Genomic DNA, 19,829 nt, shown 5'->3' on the forward strand with positions numbered 1-19,829 from the left:
TACAATGTGCTCCACATTTCCCAATAGCGACCTTGCAGCCATGTAAGGCGCTAACCTGCTTATTGGGGGTGTTATAGGTTCAGTGTCTTACCCAAGGACACTTCGACATGTAACACAGACGAGCCGGGATTCGAACTGGGATCCCTTGATCCCAAGACGAGCTCTACCTCCTGAGCTACTTAACAATATTAATTCTTCAGTCCGAGAAATAAATGATAAAACGCAGAAAAATGAACTATTTACAATTATATTTTCACAAATTAAGACACAGATCCTCTGAAAAACACGCACAAAATATACATTTAATTAAGTAAAACAAACGGCAACAGTCAAGTCATGTTTATTTGTATAGCCCTTAATCACAAGGAGTCTCAAAGGGCTGCACAGACCACAGATTACTGCAAACCACAGACTATTATTACACCACCCCCTGATCTAAAACCTACATGAGGGCAAGGAAAAACTAAAAAAAACTCAACATGAGGAAAATGAAGAAACCTTGAGAAGGGACCGCACATGAAGTAATCCCCTTTCCAGGATGACCAGGCTCCAACTCATGTTGCAATCACAAATAATACACAGATATTGTCAACATGATATATAGGTAATTCATAAGATAGAGAATTTAAGTGTGTTTTAAGCCTAGATTTAAACAGTTCCACTGAGGTTGCAGATCGAGTCTCAGGGGGAAGAACACTCCACAGCACCGGGGCCTGAATGTAGACCGCTCTTGAACCTGCGGTTCTCTTCTTGGCTCTTGGGATCACTAGTAGACCAGCATTTTCAGAGCGAAGGCTCCGGACCGAAACGTAGGGGGAAATTAAATCTGAAAGATAAGACGGAGCAAGTCAATGCATGATTTTGTATAATACCAACAGAACCTTAAAACCACATCTTAAGCTAACAGGGAGCCAATGCAGGTTAGCTAAAATCGGGGTAATGTGATCAAACTTTCTTGTCTTAGTTAAAAGCCTCACTGCAGTATTTTGTACCAGCTGAAGGCTCTTGATTTTGGACTTTGGGAGACAGAAAAGTAGTGCATTACAGTAATCGAGACGGGAAGTAACAAACGTGTGAATTATAATCTCCGCATCTGACTGAGACAGCATAGGGCAAATTTTAGCAATGTTGCGAAGATGGGAAAAAGATGTTCTAGTAATATTCTTAACGTGTGTTTGAAAGGACAGATTGGGGTCAAATATGACACTGGGTGATATTACATTTGTCAATGTTCAGAGCAGTTTTTGAGAACAAGTCACGGCATTTCGATGGACCAATAACTAACATTTCGGTCTTTTCAGAGTTAAGGCGCAAGAATTTGAATGACATCTGTTCTTTTAACTCAGTGAGGCAGGCCTCCAAATTTCCACAGTATAGTGTGGCAGATTCCTTCATCGAAAGATATAGTTTAGTGAGATCTGCGTAGCAATGGAAACTGATATTTTACTTGGGAATAATATCAACTAATGGAAGCATGTAAATGCTGAAAAGAAGGGGGCCAAGTACTGAACCCTGCGGAACACCACAGGTAACACTAAAGGGCTCAGATGTCACTATATTTAACACAGTGCAACCTATCTGAGAGGTAGGATCTGAACCATAAATGGACGGTTCCTGAGAGACCAATCCATTTTTCCAACCGGTCTAGTAAGATATTATGGTCCACAGTGTCAAAGGCAGCACTAAGGTCCAGCAGCAACAAGAGTGATGAAGCGCCAGAGTCCACTGCCAGTAGAAGATCATTGGTTACCTTAATCAGGGCTGTCTCAGTAGAGTGGTTAGCCCTGAATCCTGATTGCTTGGATTCAAAAAGATTGTTCTCGGATATAAAATCATTCAGCTGCCGTGCCAAAACTTTTTCAAGCACTTCAGAAAGAAACGGTAGGTATGACACAGGTCTATAGTTACATACGTTTTCTGCATCAAGGTTGGGTCATTTCAGTGTAGGTTTAATAACAGCGGACATAAAAGCTGTTGGAACTACACCTGAGGAGAGTGATATGTTTATAATACTAAGAACTGAAGATGCAAGGACCCCAAAAAGACCTTTTAATCAGCAAACCTGGAAGCGAGTCAAACAGGCAAGTAGTCTGTTTGGCCGTATTCACCACCCGTTTAATATTATTAAGTGACAGATTACTAAATCGGGAAAAAATCCCTGGAGAGCCACCATGTCGCGCATCTATAATTTTAACATGTGATGTATTTACATGGTATTATGAAATCTCTTCCCGTATGCATTAAGTCTTCTTATTAAAGAAGACCATAAAGTCATGGGCTGAATGGGTAGAACTATCTGGTAAAAGTTGTTGCCTCGTTAGCGATGTTACAGTTTCGAAAACGATTATTCTTTTGTGCTGCAATCACCTTCGAAAAATAGGTTGATTTTGCAGAGGCAAGGGCTGCTTTATACTTTTACAAACTGTCACACCAGGTTTGACGGAAATCTCAAGCTTGGTAGCATGCCATTTTTGTTCAGATTTCCTGCAGTCTTGTTCAAGCAATCTAGTTTCATCAGTAAACCAAGGTGTGCGTCTTCTAGCTCGTGATTTAGGCCGTAGGGGCACCACGGAATCCAGGACACTAGCCAGAGTAGCATTAAAATCTTGAGCCAGTCAATAGAGCATTCATATACTGTAAAGGAAATGACGCAACTACTCATGAAAGAAGATCAGAGAGCTCAAACTATATCAGTGCAAATATTGCGGACACTAAATTCTTTAGTTTCTTTCATACAAGATTTAGCCAGCACCTCAAATGTAACTAAATAATGATCAGAAATAACTGTAGCAGTAGTAACACCGTCTCTAAGATTGAAAGATTGAATGCACTCTGCTTCGGAGCAATGGAGCATTTTGATGAGTCCATGTTTGGCGTATTTTTCTTCTTTTTATACATACAGTACTTTCTTTTTTCATCTTCCTTATTTAACTTAATTATTACCCAACACGCATAGAAACCCTCTGTGTTTTTTAACAAGTGTGACGTAGCCAAGCTCATAGAAGCCCATTGACACAATAAGATCATAAATAATAGATAGGAACAGCTCAAAATAGCACAAAGTATGTGCTAGTAGCATGATAGCAACTTTAGTCATCAATGCCAACAAAACAAACATTCAAAGCCTGTACATAAAAATACAGTAATGAGAACACAACAACCCATACAGTTCTCTTCTAAAAACAGGCAGCAATTCACGTCAGGTTCCCGGAAACACATCCTCAAAAAGAGATGCCAGGGACTTAGAAGGCAGTAAGATGGGAAGCTCCGTCAGGCTTTTCACAAATGACTCCTTACGTGCGTCCTGCAGCGCTGCCATATGTCTCCTAAGCACTGTACAACCTTGTGCACACATAATTGCCCCCCGCCTGATGCTAAACGGGGAAAAAATAACGATATATCGGTGGCAAACACTGATTGAGATGCACATACCGTGCTTGATAACCATAATTCAAAACATGCTAGATCCTCAATGTCAAACATAAGGCCCACGGGCCAAAAGATCACCGGCCTCCCCCTGACCAGCCTGGAGAACATTGCCTGCCCTTGCTACCACAGCAGAGCTTGTCACACACCGGCAACAGTCTTTTCGAACTGTTACCAACGTGCCAACGGTTCAGATCCCGCAAGGCCTGAGCAAACAGACTTGGGGATATCCTCTTTCCCAAAGCTACCAACACTCAAAAGTACAGTCAAGAAACACAGTTTTAAAGTGTAACATCTCAGTTTCTAAGTGTTATAACCTGGGTTTAAGTGTAACACCCGATAGCTTCTTCCCCAAAGCTATCAACACACTAAACTGCAGTCATGAAACACATTTCTAAAGTCAAATATCCCTATTTCTAAGTGCAATAACCTGGATTTAAGTGCAATACCCCGATTTTTTTTTTTAAAGTGCTAATCCTGGTTAAGTGCAATAATTCGGTTGTGTACACTTTTTATTTTCGATGCTCTTGACTTTGATTATGGTTCTAAAATAGTTGTTGTTCGGTTCCAAAACAGTTGCTCGGTAAGAGTATCTGATTTACAGAACAAATAAAATATTTGTATTGCAGTAGATGTATTTTTACTTTATTTTATTTTCAATCTGTCAAACGTTTTTACATTGTATTGTTAATTTTAGCTTACCCGGCACAGACAACGAACTGATACCTCTCGAATTGCTATACAGTGGAACCTCGGTTTTCGAATGCCTCTCAGTTCGGACAAATCGGTGTTCAACCAAAAATTTCGAAAAATTCTTGCTTCGCTGTTCGGTCAAAAAAATCGGCGTACGAACGCCGGTTCGCTAGGGTGCGAGACTGAGCGGCGTACAGGTGTTTTAGCCCCTAATTATGCCTCCAAAGAAGGTCTGTGCACGCAGGACAGGTGAAAAAAAAAAACAAGTTGTTCGTCCAACTATTGCCTTTAAGAAAGACATAATAGCTAAATATGAAAAAGGTGTACGAATTTCCGATCTTGCTAGTGAATACAGCACGGCTAAATCTACTATCGGTACGATAGTAAAGAATAAGGAGGCTGTGAAATCGAGTGATGCGGCTAAGGAAGTTAGCGCTATAAGCAAGCAACTGCCGCAAGTTTTGGAAGAGGTTGAAAAACTTTAGATGATTTTTCTCTCCCCACCGTCCACCACAAAGGTAAGAAATCCTATTCATAATCCTTTTTTTTATTTTTACAAGTTCATGTTAGCGTAATCTTCCGTACGAAAGATTACGCTAACGTGAACGTATGATTAGCCTGGGTTAGCTTCATGTTTACGTTCTTGCTAAACAATCAGGTTGTTGGAACGGATTAAAATGATTTTACATTACTTTTAATGGGAAATACGATTTTTCATGATCGAACAGGGTTCTGGAACGGATTATGTTCAAGAACCGAGGTTCCACTGTATTCATATTTATCACCTTTACCCTTATACAATGGCACCACACATGCACTACACCAATCAACAGGAACCACACCACTTGAAAAGCATACACTCAACAAGCGTACTAACCAGTCAATCATACCCGTGCCACCTTTCTTCAAGCATTCAGCAGTACAACCATCCAACCTAGGCACCTTCCCCCTTTTATTTCTTTCACTGCCTCTTGCACCTCCCATGTTTCCACAGGCCTTACATTTAAATCACCCAAGACAGGCATTCTCCCCATTGCACCGATCGCCTTGACTCTCACTTCTCTCCCATCCTCCACATTTAGCAACTCCTCAAAATACTCTACACATCTCGTCCTGACTGCACTACCGCTAACCAGCAATCTACCGCCATTGTCTTTCACTTTCTCTTCCTTTCCACACTCACTGTTTCTTAATCTTTTCACTTCTTTCCAGAACACTTTTCTCCTTTCCTCAAAGTTCACTCTTATCTTTCGACACCATTCATCATTTCCTTTCCTTTTCGCTGCATCCACTACCTCTTTTACCAACCTATTCTTCACTTTAGATAGATAGATAGATAGATAAATAGATACTTTATTCATCCCCTAAGGGAAATTCACATTTCCAGCAGCATCCCTGAGCTGAGAACAGTACAATAATAAAGCCAAAAGAATACAATATACAAATACCCAGTGTGACGTGCAAATGCCCACTGTAGCGTGTTATATAGAGTAACTAAATAGTGCTACACAGAATACATATTGCAGTAAGATTCGGTAATATCCAATGTAGGTGGTGTGGTTTAATGTGGGCCTTTACTCTGCCGGGTGGAGTTAAAGAGCCTCATGGCATGAGGAAGAAAAGATCTCTTCAGTATGTCCGTAGTACAAGACAGTGACAGCAGTCTGTCGCTGAAACTGCTCTTCTGTCTGGAGATAATGCTGTGTAGTGGATGCGATGGATTGTCCATGATTGACCTCAGCTTTTTCAGTGCTCGTCTCTCAGCTACTGTTGTTAGGCTGTCCAGCTCTTTGCCCACAACAGAGCTCGCTTTCCTAGCCAGTTTATTGAGACGAGAGGCATCCTTCTTCTTGACGCTGCCTCCCCAACACGCTGCCGCATAGAAGAGGGCGCTTGCCACTACTGTCTCATAGAATATTTTCAGGAGCTTTTTGCAGATGTTGAAGGAGGCCAGCCTTCTGAGGAAGTAAAGTCGGCTTTATACGTTTCATATGCATCATCACTCTTATCTTGCAGCCACTCCTCAAAGGCACGTCTTTACTCTATCACAGCCTCTGAGACCTCATCATTCCACCATTCACTTCCTTTCCCTATACCTCGACCAACTTTTGTCATTCCACACACTTCTTTTGCACTCCTCAACACTGCCTCTTTAAAACACTTCCATTCCTTTTCCAAACCCTCCACTTCTATTCTACTAATCCGTTCATACCAGACATGGGACCAAGTCACACATGTGCAAGTCTCAAGTAAGTCTCAAGTCTTCACCTTCAAGTCCCAAGTAAGTCCCAAGTATTTTTTTCTTGGGCAAGTCAAGTCACAAGTCAAGTCCCGAGTCTTAGATTGCCAAGTCCAAGTCAAGTCACAAGTCATAAAAACAGCGACTCGAGTCGACTCGAGTCCAAGTCACTAAGTCTCAAGTCCCCATGTCTGGTTCATACTCTTCCCCTATCCTCTCTTTAAACTCTCTTTCCTTTTCTGCCTTATTCAACTCTGACATTTTCACCTCTTCACTCACACTCTTCTTATCACTAGCGCTTCACGATCCATCTATTCTCAGTTTTCTTTCCACATAAATATGATCAGACATACCACTCATTTCACCTGGGTAAACATGCACATCCAACAATCTACTTAACATCCCTTTCCTAACCACTGCATGATCCATCAGTGCTCTGTCCACCGTCTCACCACCATCCACTCTGACAAAGGTATACTTATTCACGGCCCTCTTTTTAAACAATGTATTTGCAATCAACAACTCATTCTCCACACATAACTCTCAATCAATTTCTTCCCACTCTCATTTCTTCCTGTTACTCCACATCAACCAATCACATTTTCAACCGTTCCATCACCCACTCTGGTATTCAGGTCACCAAGTATTACCACTTTCCACGGATGAGGTGGTGATGGAGGAGCAGAGTGGTTTCAGGAATTGAAGAGGATGTGTGGATCATGTGTGCGAGAAATATTTTGCAAAAGGTAGGGATGTTTATTTGGCTTTCATGGACTTGGAAAAGGTCTATTACAGAGTTGATAGAGAGGAGTTGTGGCAGGTGATGGTAATGTATGGAGTGAGTGGAAAGTTGTTGGAAGCATTGAAGAGTTTTTATGTGAACAGCAGAGCATGTGTAAGAGTAGGGAGTGAGACAAGTGAGTGGTTCCCTGTCTTGACTGGTGTGAAACGGATGTGTGATGTCACCATGGCTGTTTAATGTGTACATGGATGGTGTGGTGAGAGAGGTGAATGCAAGAGTATTTGGCAGAGGTGTAGAGATGATGGATAACAGTGGAACGATGTGGCAGGTAAGTCAGTTGTTGTTTGCAGATGACCCAGTGCTTGTGGCTGATTCTGAGGAAACATTGAGAATGTTGGTAATGGAGTTTGGAAGATTGTGTGATAGGCATAAGTTTTGTGTGATTGTTGGGAAGTGTAAAGTGTTCCATGATGGAGTGGGCTTGGCGTTAGAAATAAGGTTGCATGGACTGGTGCTGGAAGAAGTTGAAAGCTTTAGGTACTTGGGTTGTGATGTGGCTGCAGTTGGTGGAATGGAGTGCGAGGTATTGCACAGAGTGAATCAAGGAGGCCAGGTTTTAAGGAGAGTGATGAGTAACAAGAGTGTGAGTATGGATGTTACGAGGGTACTGTATGAGAGTGTGATTGTGCCGACTGTGTTGTATGGTGCAGAGACTTGGAGCCTAAACGCAGAAGGAAATTAAATGTTTTTGAGATGAAGTGTTTGAGGAGTGTGTTAGGAGTGACAAGATTGGATAGATTGAGAAATTAAATTGTGAGAGACAGAACTGGTGTCGTAGTGGAACTGAGCAAGCGTGTGGATAAGAGAGTACTCGGTTGGTTTGGACACATGGAGAGGATGGATGAGGAGCGAATGTTGAAGAGGATCTACAGAGCAGAAGTAAATGGAAGCAGACCAAGAAGAAGGCTGCAATTGTCGTGGATGGATGGTGTTATGAGTGCTCTGCAGGAAAGAGGTCTAAATGTAGTGGAAGTTAAAGCTCTTGTTGGTGATAGGAATGAGTGGAGAAGTGTTGTAAAAGGATAGTGGGGTGTTTAGACGTGTTTTAAGGGATGGGCACCTGTATTATGCGACAGGGGTAAACCATTGAAAGCTGTCGGGCCCTGCTGTTGAACAGAAGAGTGTGTTGTGTCACCCTGACCCGAGTGACATGGCAGCTTTCTTGTGTCCCTTTTCATCTGGAGGGACGAAAGTATGACCAACTTGGGTGCCGAGGTACTTAACTTGTTTGGGTGTTTCGGCATTTGGGTTGGCCATGGTCCAAAAAATGTTGTGTGTGTTTTTTGCTCCTTTTCCCTTTTTTTATTTTCATTGTTTTTTGTCTTGCTGTCGGTCACTCCTCTTGAGTTCTATGACCAGGGTATATAGATAGATAGATGTATAGATAGATAGTTAAGTTTATCTACACTTTACTAAATTTCTATTGCATTGTGCAAATGCAAGGTATTTCAGTTGTCGTGTTGACTTGTTCCAGTTATAAGTGCAATATCCCAGTTCTACGTGCAACATGTATATATATCGCTTCTATTCTATGTAAATGCTTTATATTTTTCCATTCATTTGTCTTTCTAATACGTATTGTTAGCCAACTGGAATCCCAACTAATTTTGTTGGAGCATTACAATATTAATAATAAAGGTGATTCTGATTCTGATCACGCCAGTCAATAGATTAAATGCTGAGAGAAGAATAAAGTAAAATTAGTCACATCACGTAAACTATGACCTGTAGATGTAACTATATCCAGGGACCGCTCACAACGCAAAGCAAACCACACATTGTAGTTGTATTTACTCACTATCTTGTCTTTCCTTAACTTTAGGAACATAAGCTATATAGGCTGTGAGCCACAGCACACTTTGTTTACACTCAGTCGCACCTTGATGTACATACAATAATGCAGAATATATGTACTTAGTCTTTTCCTTTTTGTACATACATATTTGAATTATTGTTATAAACCTAGTTTTAAACTTAATTTATCAACATTGTATACTGAGGTTACATTTTTTTAATTGCCATTTATATTTCAAAGACAATCTTGAATCTCTTAAATTTATCAACCAGAGAACATTTGAGTAAACACCCATCCTGATGTTATTTTACTTAAAATAAAAGTTACGGACATGCTGTTTAAGGCAACACAATTGCACTCTCGCGTGGTGGGTGGATGTTTCTCTTAAAGGGACAGAGGGTTTTATTTGACTACTAGATGTCGCTGTATTGTGCCGTGCTTTATGTCCTGACTCGGAGGTGCAAAATTTTACACACCATTGAATTACAAAATGTATCTGACATTTTTAGCCATCAATGGTTAAAAAAACAAGGTAACATTTCTTTTGTTTTTTAGCTTATTATTTTAATCAGTTATGGGGGTTTTCTATTTTTTTTTCAACCAGTAAGAGGTGCTAAATAATACACATTGTCCATTTTAGGTGACCTCTACTTTGAAAGTTAATAGGTTTACTCACTGCAGCTTGTGTTATCCCAGCCCCAAAATGCCGGTACTTTCTGTTTCCAAAATATTGAAATCGATTAATTATTCATTTCAATTTGCCAAAGCATTTCTTCCCCTAAAAACACGGACGAATACTGTTTTCTTTGCCGATATAAACCCCCCCCACCCCCAAAAAAAAATTGTGACCGAATGGAGGGTGCGCTAGCATCCACCTGCAGACTTCTGCCTAATTTACCGTCCGTCGTTTTCTTTTGAAAAGATGCCACAGTCACCTTGGCGACCGCCAAGTAAATCAAGGCGAGAAACTCAGTTTGGCGAGAAACTGAGTTTGGCGAGAAACTGAGTTTGGCGAGAAACTCAGTTTGGCGAGAAACTCAAATCGGCATGCTTCAATGAGAAGGACTTCAGAGGAACTTGTAATCCGACCAGCTCTATGGGATCGTTCACTTATGTCTGTGGATTCCCGAGATATGTATTAAAAAAAAACGCAGCTAGCGCCAGACCTTTCAAAGCCTTTTTTTTCACCGCTCGCTGTATTTTCATGCTGAGCCCGAGCACAAAGGAATAATTGATGTATTTCTGGAAGAAATCATCCATATTTGTGTTTTTCTGACCCGCAAAGGTCTGATAAGAATCTTTGCATAGTGCGATCGGAAACGAATCGAGGGCTGAATGTGATTATCTCTGCTTGATTTAATTGAAGCTGGAAGAAGGCAGAAACAGAACAAAGTATAAAATGGGATTATTGCAAAGCATTTAGAGTTGCTCTTCATGTAAAACAAGGTCCACCCATGCTTAGAGAAATCGTAGATTTGTTTTTTCAATTAAATCTGTTTAAGTGGATTCAGAGATTTGCTTCAGGCTACAAAAAATGTTTTAAAATACAGCATTTCCTCAATCTTTGCTGTTAATATATTCTATAGCAACAAGTATTAAGTGAAATTCTGCGAGGTACGAAACATATAATATACTATACATATATATATATATATATATATATATATATATACATCCAGTCGCTCCCCTACTTACAACCATTTGTCTTAAGTAAAACGGTACATACGAACATTTTTTTCGGATGTCTAAAAATATCCGGACATTGATGTGAGTTAGATTTTGTATTGTGTGCACCTTTTTCCGAGTACAGGACATTACTGTAGTGCTTCTTTCCGCCGCGACCGGCGTGTGAGAAGTCACCCAATATCCACCCGTAGCGGAAGCCGCACCGAAACCGCGCGCCGGGAAACGAGAACGGCGCACCATGCTAGGGTCGTCGGCCGAGGGGGATTCCCGCAAAAAGTGAAAATCTGCAAAGTAGCTCCTCCTTTTTTTTTTTTTACCGTTACAGGCCGCAAAGCTCTGAAGCCGTGAACGTCGAAGTAGCGAGGTCCCACTGTATACAGTAATCCCTCGGTTATCGCGGTTAATGGGTCCCCATTAAAACCACCCGCGAAAAGTGAAAATCCGCGAAGTAGCGACGCCCCTTCAAAAATGCTTAAAACAAAAAAACAAAAAAAAACAAAAAAAAAAATATATATATATATATATATATATATATATATATATATATATATATATATATATATATATATATATATATATATATATATACAATGTATCGATACATATATGTATCTGTCTATATACATATATGTGAGTGTTATGTTTACAATTAGCCTACACGCAGTACATTAAGCAGAGAGTACAGTGGGACCTCGCTACTTTGCGGTTCGACGTTCGCGGCTTCTGAGCTTCGCGGTCTGTAATGGTTAAAAAAATAAAAATAAAAAAATAATAAAAATTCCCGGGCTGTGCGACGGAGCGAGTTCGGCGGACGCGGCGTCACCCTAATAAGGATAAGCAGTGCAGATAAAGAGATGAGATGAGATTTTTTTTTTTTTTTGAAGGGTCGTCGCTACCTCGCAGATTGTCACCTCTAGCGGGTTGTTTTGGTCCCCATTCACCGAGTCTAAAAAAATAATTAAAAAAAAAAAAAGAAACTTTTAGCGGGTGGTTTTCGTCCCCATTAACCGGGTCTAAAAAATAATAATAAAAAAAAAAAAATGTTTTTGAAGGGTCGTCGCTACTTCGCAGATTTTCACTTTTTGCGGGTGGTTTTATTCCCCATTAACCGGGTCTGAAAAAAACAATAATAATAAAAAAAAATCTTTTTTTTTGAAGGTGCGCCGCTACTTCGCGGATTTTCACTTATCGTGGGTGGTTTTGGTCCCCATTAACCGCGGTAACCGAGGTCTTACTGTATAAGCTTTTAGTATGAAGTGTGGATATGAAGTGTAGCAGACCGTCAAGTAACTCCACGAAAAAAAATATTTAAAAGGGTGGCGTAGACAGGCAAAGAGAGATGGGGTAAACAGACAAACAAAAGTCTCCTCCTGAAAGCTAAGACAAGGAAGTTTGACAAAGCGTACTTTCTGCGACCATGGAGGGAGACAAGCAAAGCCGGTGTTAAATATGTTGGCAACGGACAGCACAAAGGCAAATAAATTAAGCTGTCAATTAAAGAAATTACGACCTAATCATGCTGAAAAGATGGTTCAGTTTGCGTTCAATGAAAATGTGCTAAAAGATCGTTTTTTTTCCCCCACCAATTTTATTCGATGAGTTCAAAAAAGGATGGGAGGGGTCGTGAGAGGATTTCTTCTTCCGAGGGGGGGCATGACAGAAAATAATTGATAAGCCCTGCCCTAGGATGTGGTAATACTCAATTTCCCCTTGAAGAAAAGTGTTGGCAATTCATTTGATGATCAATTTGATCCATAAATAGTATTTGCTTAAAACTGTTTTCTGAGCATATCGTATTCGTTCTTTTCTTTTTGGAACACTTTTTCCCCAACGGCATCCATCCATTGGCTTTCTTATCCTGTGTTTTCTGAACTTTCAATCATTTATGGTGCCGTTGACAGCTTGACCCTTCTGTCTGCCGGCGAATTCGGGTGCTCGGTATTAGACAGGTCGGCATTGTGCACGACTGGCGGCGAGCTGGAACGGATCCTGATAAAGAAGCACCTGCGCATGAAGATGAGCTCAAAGAACAGTCTGTTTTTTCAATCGAAGTCGCGCCTGGAAAAACCAAGATTTCAAATGGATTGAGACAGATTTGCAATTGGTTGCTGGAGTCGTAACATGTTTGATAAACTGTTGTTTTTTCACTAGTCAAAGTTACTTTAGTGGATCTAGAATTAATTAATTTCATGTCAATTAATTAATGCAGAAAATATTGCATAAAGACTCTTTGAACTCAGTTGGGCATTGTTTACAAATCTTTGATATAAATTCCAATTTGCGTGTATATTTGTGTGTGTGTGTGTGTGTGTGTGTGTGTGTGTGTGTGCCCGTGTTAGTTAGGTTTAGTGTCAAGACACCCCCAATAAGAACTAGCAAAGTGGATAAGCATCTGATTTTGTGTACAAACATCTCTGGAGCTGCATACAGCCATGCGGCTCATTGGCTCTTCCTAGTGCCTTCCGGGTGCTTAAATAAACCACGGCCCCAACAACCTTGCCCAAGTAAAATGCCTGGCAATGCTTGGATTTAATAGTGTAAATATTTAACTTTCAACTCTAACTACACATCCCACCTTTAATAAAAGTGGTAACTGATCATTTTGAATGCTTTATTTATTTTCTTATTCTGCTACAGTCAATCATAAAAAAACAATTGAAATGTGAAGTGATCAAGTCAAGTCAAGTGATAGGTTACAATACACACATACATTTATTACATACGAGTGGTTAAGAAAATTTTAAAAAGAAATCATTGAAGGTAAACAAGTATTTCTGTAGGTTGTAAAACGTCTCCTTTTTACAAAGTACAAAATGAACATGAGCGGCGGAACAAGATTTTTTGGGAGGGATTTTAAAGGGGCAGATCCGCTCTGTGAATACAGGAAAAAAAATTGAAAAATAAATGCATGGATACACAAAAAATGAAAGATACAATATATAAATTATAGATACAAAAATACATGTTGAATGGTAAATGGTCTGCATATATAATGCGCTTCTCAAGTCACTGAAGACCTCCCAAAGCGCTTTACAATGTGCTTCACACTTGGCCATTCACGCACACACTCTCACACAATAATTTAATTTACTGAAATAAATACAAAGTTTTTTAGAATAAATAAATCATAATGTTCCAATAAAGCAAATGTATGTGATATTTTTTTCTTCTTTCATTAATGATCTTAACAAGAAAAACAAGCTAGAAACGTATAATATAATAAAAATAGGAAATTAAATCTGGTCTCCTTTCATCTATCCATCCATTCATTATCTGCACCGCTTATCCTCAGTAGGTTCGCGGGGGTGCTGGAGCTCATTCCAGCCTTCTTTGGGCAGTCTGCAGGGGACACCCTAAACTGCTTTACAGCCAGTTGCAGGGCACACAAAGACACACAACCACTCGCTTATTGACACCTAGGGACAATTTGCCAATTAACCTTACATGCATGTTTTTGGAATGTGGAAGGAAACCGGAGTGGGCGTGAGAAAAAGGCATAGGCACGGGGAGCAAATGCAAACTCCAGGGAGACGCGTAGCTTGAATCGAAACCTGGACCTCTGCACCGTCATGCTGGGGGCTGAACACTCAATCGCGGTGCCGCAATGTATTACGTTTAATTATATGAAATGTAGCTGCTGAATTCATGTTATTTATACACACAGTGTGATTATTCCCCCTTAATTGCTCAATTAATTAGCTCAATCATGATTACGAATTGTGAGTTCATTTAAAATGAAATTACATATCTAAAAAAAATTATACTTAAAGTGTATTTTGAGGACAAACAATCAAGGCAAATACATCATATTCAAACTTAGAAGTTCTTTGGAATGTACATCCACAACAATCCGTTTCCATCAGTGCCGCTTTATTTTATTGACCTATCTTGACAGTCTGATTAATCGCTATTATTGGCAACAAATTGATGGGATTATTCGCGTTTAATTGCGACAATTTCATAGGATTATTCACATTGCCCAGCCATAACATTATCAGGGACCCCTCTCACCCCCATCATGGACTGTTCACTCTGCTAGCCTCTGGGAAGAGGTACTGCAGTGTGCGGTGCAGGACCACCAGGTTCCACAATAGTCTTGTCCCCTTGGCCATTAGACTGTTAAATGGTCACTCAAACACATAGTAAATCTAAACTGCTGCTAATCTGTACATCTGTGGGTTCTGTTTGACTTTTTGCACTACTGGCAGTTCTTTATAGCTAGCCACTCCTTGAACATCTGTTTCTCTGCACTATTGTACTTACAGCGTTATTGTTACAGTGTTATTGTTCTGTTTACCTGACTTGTTTACCTGACTGCCCATTTTGCACATCTGGTTTGCTACTCCTCTTGCACTATTTGCGCTACTGTAAAATACTATACATAGCCATAATTATTTAGTACATTATTAGCACTCAATACTACAACTCAATACAACATTTTATTTATATCTGTACATTCAAGGAAACTATGCGGGTCAGATGTATCGACATTTTGTTCTGTATACACGTGTACTAGAATGACAATAAAGTAGATCTGAATCTGAATCTGAATCTGAATAACAACGAAAATGTTATGCATTTGCGGTGGACCCAAACGCAGGAATTAAGAATAGGCAAGGTGCTCAAAAAGAGATGTTACTTATCAACAAATTCATAAATAAAATGACAAAGAAACAGTAAAAAATATCAATAAAACTGTCAGAACTAGAAACAAAAAAACAAACCTTACAAATAGGGTGGACAATGGAAAAAAGGTGATGGTGGAAAACAAAGGTGGCAAATTCAAGTGGAAAATGATATGACCCATGTGTTGATAAAAATATATTTTTAAAGGGTGCAGGATAATTGGGAACTGGTTAGTGGTCATTGGACACCTGTGCCCAGTTCAAATTCTGGTATGGGCCCACTGGTGGGAGGACAAAATGGGAAACCCTAACAAATATTGTTAATAAAACAATTTTTTCTGCAGGTAAAGTGGATTTCCAGGACCACAAAAAACGCCTTCTCCGACCTCCGAGCACCAATTCGACTCCATTATCACTGATTAATTTTATTAGCTCACCACTAACAGCGTTTTTTTGAGGCGCCGCAATGTATTTGTCCATTCTCTCCGCAGACTGAGCGATGACTTCATTGAGGCGCGTATCTGTTCCCAGACCCAAGAGCTCGTAATTGGGCCCGATGACAAATGGCTCTGTGGCTCCTAATGTGGCAGGACGCTTTCAAACCCCGGAGAAAAGAGAAGACCCCCAACCCCGCCCGCCACTAACCCCGCCCCCAAAATCCCTCGCTCACACATACCTCGCAATGCCTGGCCGTTATCTCCGTCTCTAGCGGATTTAGTGCTTCGGAGTCTTTTGTTGGTCACATAATCTGTTTATCAGCGGCCGGCATGACCACCTACCACTTCATTGCGCTGATGTAACATTTTATTTTGGGTCAGACGTTTCCGAGAGAAAAACTTGCCGGCCTGATATATTTTCGGGGCAAGTGAGAAAGCTGAGGATTATTGAAGGAGAGAAGTGTGGCCATTTGAGAGGGAATTGAAGTGGTCGTTGATGCTGCAACAGCTTCTTGACGTGATGTAACTAAGCTACTCCAAAATGTTCAACTGATTCCTGATGTGCTTGAAAAAAAAAAAATAATAAACGGGTTTATTCTCTGTTAAGTAAACTGGTTGGTAGGTAGGATGGTTGGTAGGTTGGAAATCAGGTAGGTAGGTAGGTAGGTAGGTAGGTAGGTAGGTAGGTAGGTGGGCAGATTGTAAATCAGGGAGGTAGGTAAGTTGTAAATCAGCTAGGTAGGTAGGTAGGTGGGTCGTAAATAAGGTCGGTAGGTAGGTCGTACGGTAGTTAAGGCATGGTCACACAGCCTTTCACGGGCGTATCGCAGCTGAATCATGGCCAGAAGTTTCTTCCCGTGAAGCATACGCTGTTGGACGCTTTGAGATCGCGATACAGACGAGATACAGCAGTGCTTTACATGCGGTAAGAAATTCACCCGCGGTTGGCCGCGCGAAAAAGTTTTGCGCTGCTCAAAACTTTAGACCACGGGTAACCGTGGGCGGCACACGTGGTACACACGAGGTAAAGACGCGGTATGAACGTGCTAGGACGTGCTACGGCCGCGGCCAAGACGTGGTTACACGCGGGTAGGACGTGAAATTTTAGCGGGTAATCGCGGGTGGAGCACGGTCATAGCACGGTCATAGCACGTTTGTTCTGCGCCTGTATCGCGGTGTTATCATGTGCATTAGCGTGCGTACCGCGTGTAAGCACGGTCAAACGCGATGCAGCCGCGGTTACCCGTGATAAGGACGCGGAACAGTCGCCGGCGTCTGCTTCGCGGGCATACCATGGGTAAAAAGGCCCAGCAGCGACTGCATTTTCCGAGAGTGCTCAGGAAAAATCATCTAAAACAGCAGCTGCAGGTGGCCTTTTACAAAGCCACAGTGGAGAGCATTCTAACGTACTGCATTACGGTGTGGTATGCTGGGTGCACGGCAGCAGACAGGAAAACGCTCCAGACGGTCATCAAAACAGCCCAGAAAATCGTTGGTTGCTCTCTGCCCAGTCTGGAGGACATTGCCTGCTCTCGCTACCTCAGCAGAGCAGAAAACATCATCATGGACTTTTCTCACCCCGGCCACCACCTCTTCGACCTGCTGCCTTCCGGCAAGCGCTACAGGTCACACAAAACAAAAACAAACAGACTCAGTTTCTTCCCCAGAGCCATTACCACCCTAAACAGACACCGCACAAAAAACTGAAAAACTCTTGCAAAAACACTACCTCATACGAACGTAAAATGGTACTCATGTCTATGTTTCTTGCACATGTTGACTGTACTATGTTTACTGCTTACCTTGCACAATTTTGACTATTTTTTGCACTATGATGACTATTTTTTGCACCAAATGCATATGTTGACTATTTTTGCACCAAATGTATAATTGCACAAACGCTTACGATACCAAACTGTATTACGATACCAAACTGTATGTAACATCCTACATGCCAACATTTCTTGTGTAAATATCGTGTAAATTATAACTATAACCTTATCCTCCTTGTTTTATAACCTTATCTTCTCTGTTCCTTTATCTTCTTGGCTTTTTTACCTCACTGTGAATGTGACACTGGAGTGTCATGCCCAATTTCGTTGTCACAATATGTTACCCCTTTTGTAACAATGACAATAAAGGTATATTCTATTCTATTCTAACATGACTGTGATGATCTTATAATCTTCTCTGTTTAAAATAGGTTGTTTTTTCCTTGACTAATCTCCTTTAACTGCTGGTCATGCAAGCAAACATTGCCCGCTTTCAGCCAACGCACTTTTTCCACTGTTTCCTTCCCTAGACACTCATGTTAGTCACTTGGCTGTAGGGTATGGCTTGCCACTATTAAGGTTAGCTGCTTTATGTTTCGTCCTTCATTGTAGCTTGCCTTCCATAGCTTGTCATGCATGTGATGCTCACCTTGTCCCCTCCATTTAGGCATGATCCACTGTTTCCTTCTCTAGACACACATAATCGCCGCTGGGCTGTAGGGCGGGCTATGCCTCGTAGCTTGCCGCTGGTCTTATTCTTGCTGCCCCAAGTTTTTCCCTAAATTTCACCCGCCTTCCACTCTGGTCACTAGAAAACACTGAGTCTCGTATCCAGGCATATTAAACTTTTTTCCCACTGGTTCCTATTCTAGCCACTTTTGTTAGACACTTGGCTGCAAGGCAATTGCTGGTTGTTAGCCACTATTATTCTTTTTAGCTGCTCCTGCTTCGTTGCTTGGTGTCATTTGACAAATTCTGCTTTTTTAAAATTTATTTTCAGCATCAACTAATGGTGCATTGGTGCAAGTGGCGAGATTGGTCAGACGCCGGTGCTTTAATTGACGTAGCGGGTGTCGCCCATTACACGTGCAAATCCTTGGCGCGTCGCCATGGAGATGGCAATTAAAAGGGAAGCCGTCCTTTTGAGAAAAAGATCCAAACGCAACGTTTTCGCAGCGGTGGGCCTTCGGGGCTCGAGGCGTTTTTAAAAGCACTGACCTGAATTCTAATATTGGCTTCTGGGAAATTGTATTCATTTATTCCCCACGTTTTATTCTCCAACTGAATTCCGAGTCTGTTATGCGGTCGTATCAATCATAGTTTGGGGGCAGGATCACAGAAGTGACAACGTTATTAACAAGTTCTTTAACCTTTATCCATACTCATTTGCATAATGATCACAGAATAATGTCAAACATTTCTTTCTTGTATTTTGCATCTTAGGCGTGTATATTTTTTAATTGCCCCAGATACTGTACTTATGATTTTTTTTATAACAATAGAAATCTTGCTTCTGGAAACCGACTGCAAGCTATATTTAGCATGATTCAAGTACTCTAATACTTAACGTCACACTTTTTTTTTTTCAATCAGGCAACAACACATTTGATATTTTGCCCAATATAGGAAACAGTTACTCTTTAAAAAACGATTAATAAACTATTCAGGGGCGATTTTGCCTATTTTTTGTCGTTGTTTTTTTTTCATGACAGTTAACCCCTCAGAGATTCTTATTAGGTCCTTGAACGTCCTCTGACAAACACAATTGCAAATTATTTCTAGGATCGTCATTTATTTTCATTTTTGTAAAGTAAGTGGGTAGGTCGTAAAGTAGGTAGGTAGGTAGGTAGGTTGTAAGTTAGGTAGGTTGTAAAGTAGGTAGGTAGGTAGGTAGGTTGTAAGTTAGGTAGGAAGGTAGGTTGTAAGTTAGGTAGGTCGTAAGGTGGGTAGGTATGTAGGTACGCAGGTCATAAAGTAGGTATGTAGGTAGGTACATAGATGGGTAGGTAGGTAGGTTGGTCGGTCTTAAAGTAGGTAGGTAGGGTAGATAGGCCATAAGGTAGGGCAGTCCTAAAGTAGGTAGGTAGGTTGGTCGGTCTTAAAGTAGGTAGGGTAGATAGGCCATAAGGTAGGTCGGTCCTAAATTAGGTAGGTAGGTATGTAGGGTAGGTAGGCCGTAAGGTAGGTAACTAGCCAGGTAGGTAGATTGTAGAATATATAACGTAAGAGTATCTTTAACATAAGAAAATAAGCGGTAAATAATATTGTGTGAAAAAGTAATTTATTCACTGCCCTGAACATTTTTTTCACCAATGATAAATACATTTGCACAGTGTGTGAGTACACTGCCCCCA

General features: G+C 40.8%; 1 protein-coding gene across 1 annotated transcript in view; it reads left to right on the forward strand.

Moving 5' to 3' along the window:
* LOC148357517 (1,4-alpha-glucan-branching enzyme-like) overlaps positions 1–19,829 on the forward strand; it is a 153,100-nt gene that overhangs the window by 55,054 nt on the left and 78,217 nt on the right. The gene's annotated exons all lie outside the window — the stretch shown is intronic.

Source organism: Urocampus carinirostris, chromosome 10 (assembly GCF_059441175.1).
Source record: "Urocampus carinirostris isolate Australia breed hairy pipefish chromosome 10, RoL_Ucar_1.0, whole genome shotgun sequence".
NCBI lineage: Eukaryota > Metazoa > Chordata > Actinopteri > Syngnathiformes > Syngnathidae > Urocampus > Urocampus carinirostris.